This window comes from Oncorhynchus keta, chromosome 1 (genome assembly GCF_023373465.1).
Source record: "Oncorhynchus keta strain PuntledgeMale-10-30-2019 chromosome 1, Oket_V2, whole genome shotgun sequence".
NCBI classification, from domain to species: Eukaryota; Metazoa; Chordata; class Actinopteri; order Salmoniformes; family Salmonidae; genus Oncorhynchus; species Oncorhynchus keta.
The window spans coordinates 53303968-53311130 of record NC_068421.1 but is presented as its reverse complement, the minus strand read 5'-3'; the positions used below and the strand labels follow the sequence as shown (position 1 = coordinate 53311130).

At 39.8% G+C, this 7163-nt stretch overlaps 1 long non-coding RNA gene across 1 annotated transcript; it reads left to right on the top strand.

Annotated features, from left to right (window-relative positions):
- Positions 1-3302: 3302 nt before the first annotated feature.
- Positions 3303-6831, top strand: LOC118395574 (uncharacterized). Its single transcript, XR_004827980.2, has 3 exons — positions 3303-4374; positions 4535-4664; positions 4761-6831. It is a non-coding gene; the product is annotated as an uncharacterized LOC118395574 (long non-coding RNA).
- Positions 6832-7163: the final 332 nt, after the last annotated feature.

The following is a 7163-nucleotide window of genomic DNA, read 5'->3' as shown; positions in this document are numbered from 1 at the left end:
TGTGTGTGTGTGTGTTTGAGACTTTTCCCTGTTGTCAGTGTTTTTTAAACTACTTCCCAGCACATGCAACCTATAACCTATGAACACTGGCTGCAGCTGAACAAGTTGTCTCATTAGCTAGGTTTCCATCCAAATTGCGACAGATTGTCATGCATATATTATTTAAAATCTGCATAATAACATGCGTGCATTTCCCTATCAGAGGTCTGTTTTCACCAGATTGACTTTGCTGCGGATAAATGGCTGTGTGTGATGCTATAACGCACATAGGAAATCCTTTTACTTTTAAGTTATGTACTAAATAAAAATAAATATGAGTTTAATGTGTTTCCATAACATTTTCACGCATGCTCTCTTGACAACATTTTGCTGGATGGGTTAGGTAATATGATGGGATGGATAAGAGCAAGATCATTTTTATTTTTTAATTGGCAGTTAAGCACCAATCATCATGTTACTAGCCTACAAATTGAGACCCTTGATATTTATTGGAAAGGAGCATCAAGCTCATCACTGTGCACTTTCACCACCCTGTAGCCTAAACTGTGCATGCTTTTTCAACACATAGTGGGAGGACCACACAACATAGCCTCAGAACATAAGCATTACGTTACTGCAAATGTACTTATCATCAATTGCGCAATAAATAATTTTCACAGCAATTCGTCACATAGTTAAATTTACCGACAAAAAAGATCCCACCATGTCAAATGAATAAATTGTCGGTCAACATTTATAAAATTGTACTGACACTTCCTGTTTCCATCATTGTCATGATTATTTTTATACGGCATGACTGTACTCGTAAATTGTGGATGGAAAGGCTGTTATTGTTGCGACATCAATTACCTGTATATATGAAGTCGACACATTTAAGTTAACCATTTTTTGTTGTCTCATTCGTATTCAAATTTCAAAACCATTTATGAAAGCAAAGCAGTCCGCTCGTCTTTGGTTTTGAGGGATTGGCGACTCAAATTGAAATACCGTATCACAGTAGCAATTTCATAAGACAATTGGAATAGGCATGATTCAATACCGAAAACCAATCATTTTCAATGGTGCCCAGGTGGGGTAGTGTCATTACAACCAAATTATATAAAAAATCTAACAAAAACAAAATACATTTTCAAATATAATTTTTTGCACCCTAAATTAGCTTACTCTGGATAATTTGCGCTTTTGAAAAGGGATGGAAGGGGTGGTTGTTTTTGAAACATCGCATCCACTCACAGCCAATTAGCCAGCAGCCGCTGGCAATCAGCGCTCCACTCATACCCAATATTAACTTCCTCAGGCTCCCAAGAACAATGTGAGTGAGCCCTGGAAGCCAAGGCTAAATGAGTCAAAACCCACCCTTTCTGCACAGGGGAGAACTTTTGACTGGAGATGAAAAAGTTACAGATTGTGCCTTTTTAAGCTAACATAATCAATTATTTGATGTCCTTACGTCAGATAGCATGACTTTGTCTGAACTCCTTTGTCGGTCAAGGGACTAGCACTGTCTAAGAGCGACACCACCCATCGCAAAACAATGGAGAGAACAGAGGCACTGAAGGCTCTGCTTATACCCACCTCAACATGTCTGGCCCACTCCTCCACCTGTCTCCACAATGCAACGGTCTCATCCAAAGAGGGTGTAGCTAGAAATGGCCCATTACCCCTGATACAGGGTCAGATTTGTTATTTCTTCATTTCCGTTAGAGTTAGAATGGGAGAATAGGGTAATCTGATCCTAGATCTGTGGCTAGGGGCAGCTTCTTCCTCCATCTCCATACAGTGCCTAGGGGCCAGCCTTAGGACGTGCTCCCCTGCGGTCATTGATCCTATTGAGAGGAGGCAGTGGGCTGTGTCATTATGGGAATGCATTGGGCCTCTCCTCCTCATCTCCTCTTCTTTTCATGTCTTCACACCCAGTGAGTGTTCAATCGACTATCTTTTTCTGCTGCATTACCCCTTCTGAAGGAAAAGAGGGCCCTGATGGAGGGAGGAGGGAAGAAGAAAGAGGGTCTGTGGAGATGGAGATGGCTCCCTAGCTTAGCTAGTTCTGTCTCTCTCCATTTTCTATCCATCTTGCTAGATGCTTCCTTTTTTTCTATTTCTCCCCACCCTCTTCTCTCTCCCCCTCTTCTCTCTCCCCCTCTTCTCTCTCCCCCTCTTCTGTTGTGGGGCTTCTTGATGATCAGCCCTAGAAGTATTATAGTGATAGACTAAGCAATATGGTCCAATATATTGTTTGTAAGGAAAATAACAACACATCAAACTAATGCATACTGTATTCATGTAATATTAATGCATGATGTACTATATTCATGTATTTTACATTAGCGTTTTATAGACAGAAGTATTTATAAATGTAAATGACTCCTCTCAGTGGTTTTTTAAAATCGGTTGTCATGATTATCTGTCTGACAAAACGGCCGTTATTTTAATATGCTGCTCCATGCAAAATGGATATCAACAAAAAAGTAATTGACAAAATGTGCAACAGAAGCATGGAAGTGCTAATCATTGCCAAAATGTAATGAGTGACTACCCCTAAAAACCAAGTCATCCTTTCGAAAATGTGTGCCCCTTTTACCAAGCTCCATGTGTATTTATGCCCCTCCGCCCATTTCACTTCCCTTCATTGAATTGAGCTTCGTTGTTTCATCGTCCCCCCAATGCGTTCAAAGGATCACAGCCGTTTGAGACTGAAAAGCCCTATACAGATTGACCATGCCTCTGGCTCCGGTTCGACCGTGCATGCTTTCAGCAGGATGCACAGCCAACTATGGTTGGTATGCCCTGCCGAAGGACCCTATTATGCTGAATAGCTAGGTGGTTGGTGTTCATCGGTCCCCAAGTCTGCACCAGTAACTGTCACGATCGTTGAATGGAGGAGACCAAGGCGCAGCGTGATATGAATACATGTTACTTTTAATAAAGACGGACACTAAACAAACTATACAAAACAACAAAACGAACGTGACGCTATAATATAAATGTGCAGACACAGGCAACTAGACAGATAATAACCCACAAATTACCCAAAGAATATGGCTGCCTAAATATGGTTCCCAATCAGAGACAACGATAAACAGCTGCCTCTGATTGAGAACCAATCTAGGCAACCATAGACATACAAAACACCTAGATAGTGAACAACCCCATAAACACACAAAACCCCTAGACAGTACAAAAACACATACATTACCCATGTCACACCCTGACCTAACCAAAATAATAAAGAAAACAAAGAATACTAAGGTCAGGGTGTGACAGCAACGCTAGCTTGCAACAATCAGTGGTGGTGAGTATAACCAGACATACTGGTATAACTTAGCTAACAGTGTTTGATAACGTTATTGCTGGTTATGTAGGTAGCTATCAATTGATGAAGTGAGTCAAGCTAGCTAACGTTAGCCTACAAGTCAGATTTGCAAGTTAGTTTAACAGCTCATACAAGTGGATTCTGTATTGTCTATGGCAAAACTAAATAATGGATGGTGGTGGCTAACATGTCTGAATCTGACTAATGCAGTGAACTAGGAGAAAGTAACAAACCTTAACTCAGTCACCGGCCTGAATTTAAACTAATCTGGAGCTGCTGCAGTCAGTCTACATCAGTGGAGGCCATGTGTTTGTATTTGATACCATTCCACTGATTCCGCTCCAGCCATTACCACGAGCCCGTCCTCCCCAATTAAGGTGCCACCAACCACCTGCATCTATAAAGCATATAATTAGGGATTCCACTAGTTACCACAGCCACAAAGTCAAAATTGGCTATGAAGTAAAAATGTATGAAAACAGAAAATATATTTTGGGTTGTAATTTTAGGCAGAAAGTTATCAGTATAGTTAGGGTTAAGGTTAGGTTTAAATCACATTTTAAGAAGAGAAATTGTAGAAATAGGAGGCCTTCTGACTTTGTGGCCGTGGTAATTAGTGACTACCTAGAAATACCTTGAGCCGAGTAGGTTAATTACCCAGCCAAGCAGATACAAGGTGTTGAGTCATTTAGGTTGTGAAAAGCATTATCAAAAATCTTTGTCCTTTCTTTATTACAAAATGCACGTTACAACTTGTCTGTCTATATTTATCACCCTGTAACCGGCCCTCCCAGTCGTTGTACAGGGAAGTACAAGGAAGGAAGTACATTGTTTACGAGGATTGCCTGCTGTAGTTGCTCAAGAGATGTCCAGTTTGCAGCCGAATGTGCAACATAGTGAAGACCAGCAAGGGGACCCTCAACATCACGCAGACATGCCCTCGCCTATGAGCAATCCTATAAATGGAACAGGGAACAACTTGAATCAAGTTGGTGACATTTGACCTGGTCAAAGGTCAAAACAGTAGAGTTTTTCCCAATCCACCTTCATACCATTGCCTGGTAGATGCATTTACCATTCTATTTCTCTTCACATACCATGTTATCTGAAGAGGATTAAAAAGGTGAATGCAGCGATCAGGTTGCTTCCACCGTGCTAATCATAACCGCCGTTGATAATGTAATCAGTACTCTGTATGTGTGTTTGTGTGTGACCAACCAGTATCTTTGAAGAGGAGTCAGGAGCTGATCTACGCTGCCATGTCTGTCAATGGGGTGCGGGCAATGACCTTACCTCCAGCCTCTCCTCTTGCCTGCTCACCAACGGTTGTCGATGGGGAGACCAGAATTAGGTAGGTTTAGCCTGACCTGTTCTAACTTTGTTTGTCAGATATCAACTATCCTAACTGCCATTGCTAATAGAACAAGGACTGTGTATGTGTTATCAGATGCATCTATGGAGCCAGCATTTTGGAGACTTGGTCCTGACCAACAGACAGGCTTGATACTGACGTCTCTGAATGGAAAGAGACCTGGCATTCAAAGCATCCACACTGTGGGACTGAAGGTGATTACTAATAATGCAGTCCAGAAGAAATGTCCATTATTTGCGACACCCTTTTTATTATGTGTCACTGATGAACTCCGCCCTCAACTTGACCTATTTCTACAAATGGAGAGGACTGTGGATGCTTTTGCCAGATGCCAGCCTTGTTCGTTTGATGGGGAGACCATAATAGGAAAGGTTTTATCTGACCTGTTCAGACTTCAACTAGTACCTGTTTGTGTGTAAAATATGACCTATCCTAACTGCCATTGGTAATAGAACAATGACTATGTGTGTATGTGTTTATAGAAACATGTATGGAGACTTGTAAGATGATGTGATGAAGTCCAGACTGACAGACAGGCTTGATACTGATGTCTCTGAATGGAGAGAGACCTGGCACTCGGCATTAACATTTTACTAGACACAGCTTTTACTTGTGTTGTCTTTTTTAAATGATTGAATTGGATGGTATCAGTCAATATGAGACGAGAAAAACACTATGTATTCTGCACCAAGATCAGGGAACTCCTGTTGTATACGGGACACCATACTGGAAGGTATGACCACTCTGACATGTTAGCCAAGGTAGCCCCATTACCACTAGCCAAAATGTCATTAGGCACGATATCTGTATCATTGTTATATTAGCTGAACACTGCTTCTACGGTATTACGTAAAGGTTGTTGGAACTGTTACTACATTTGAAAGTTGTTATCAAAACACTTAATTTAGAATATCTACATAAATTCTGCAATTGCATTCTTCTCATATTACTCTGTAGGTCAGTGGTTCCCAACTTTTTCGGTTACTGTACTACCAAAAGAATTTAGCTCTTCCCGGAGTACCCTTGAAGTACCCCTCATATGCATTTTACCTGGTCTCATGAGTCTTCTCAAGTACTACCTATGGATAGGACGAGTATGCTGGCGAAATGCATAGCGCATAGAATAAAAAAGGTTTTACTAGATATTGTTCATCCTGATCTGACAGGTATTTTACATGGACAATACAGTATATTAGAGATAATATACGACAATCACTTGAAACAATTGAACATTATGAAACATCAAAGATACCAGACCTGGTCTTCATAGCAGATTTTGAAAAGGCGTTTGAAAAAGTATGACTAGAATTTATATATAAATGCCTAGAATTTATATATAAATGCCTGGAGTACTTTAATTTCGGTGAATCTCTTATACAATGTGTTGTGTAAAATAGGTGTAAAATAGTAAATCATGGTTACTTCTCAGGAAGTATTGAGCTTTTAAGAGGAGATAAACAGGGCTGTCCGTTGTCTCCATATCTATTTATTATGGCCATCGAAATGCTAGCTATTAAAATGACATCCAGGGGAAAAGAACAAAAAGTGTCAGTGTATGCTGATGACTCAAGTGTTTCTATCAATACAAACTAACAATCAACTGATTGCAGCATTTACCACACAAATGGAAGAGGCAAGTGGAAGAGGGAGAAGGTAGGGAACTTGTTTGTCTGCCATGTATTAAAGATACAGATTTGCTAAAAGGATTGACATAAAATATAAATATATACCAGTTTCAGTTGAGAACAACATTTTTGACAGCTGCTGATTCAATGGTTAATTTAAAAAATTATACAAAATTCTTGCCACCAACATAATGTTATATATGTGGAGCATACCACAATCTCAGCTCTGTAGATTTTTCTGCAACGAGACAGAATCACTACTGTAGATAATTTATTCTGGTATTACCTCTATGTAGCTTGTTTCTGGTCACAGGTTCAGGAATGGTTAAAAAAATCACAACCTTCAATTAAAGTTAACGTTACAAATAGCAGTGTTGGGCAATTTGGAAAGCCATAGTCAAAAGTACCACGTATGTCAAATGTGTATGTAAATTGTATGTACAGTATATGTAGCTGAAAAGCTGTACAAACAACAACAAAAAAGGGGGGGGGGGGTTAATACAAATGTAAATATATATACAGTACCAGTCAAAGGTTTGGACACACCTATTCATTGACGGGTTTTTATTTATTTATACATTGTAGAATAATAGTGAAGACATCAAAACAATGAAATAACACATATGGAATAATGTAGTAACCAAAAAGTGTTAAACAAATCAAAATATATGTTATATTTTAGATTCTTCAATGTAGCCACTCTTTGCCTTGATGACAGCTTGGCATTCTCTCAACCAGCTTTACCTGGAATGATTTTACAACAGTCTTGAAGGAGTTCCCACATATGCTGGGCACATGTTGGCTGCTTTTCCTTCACTCTGTGGTCCAACACATACCAAACCATCTCAATTGG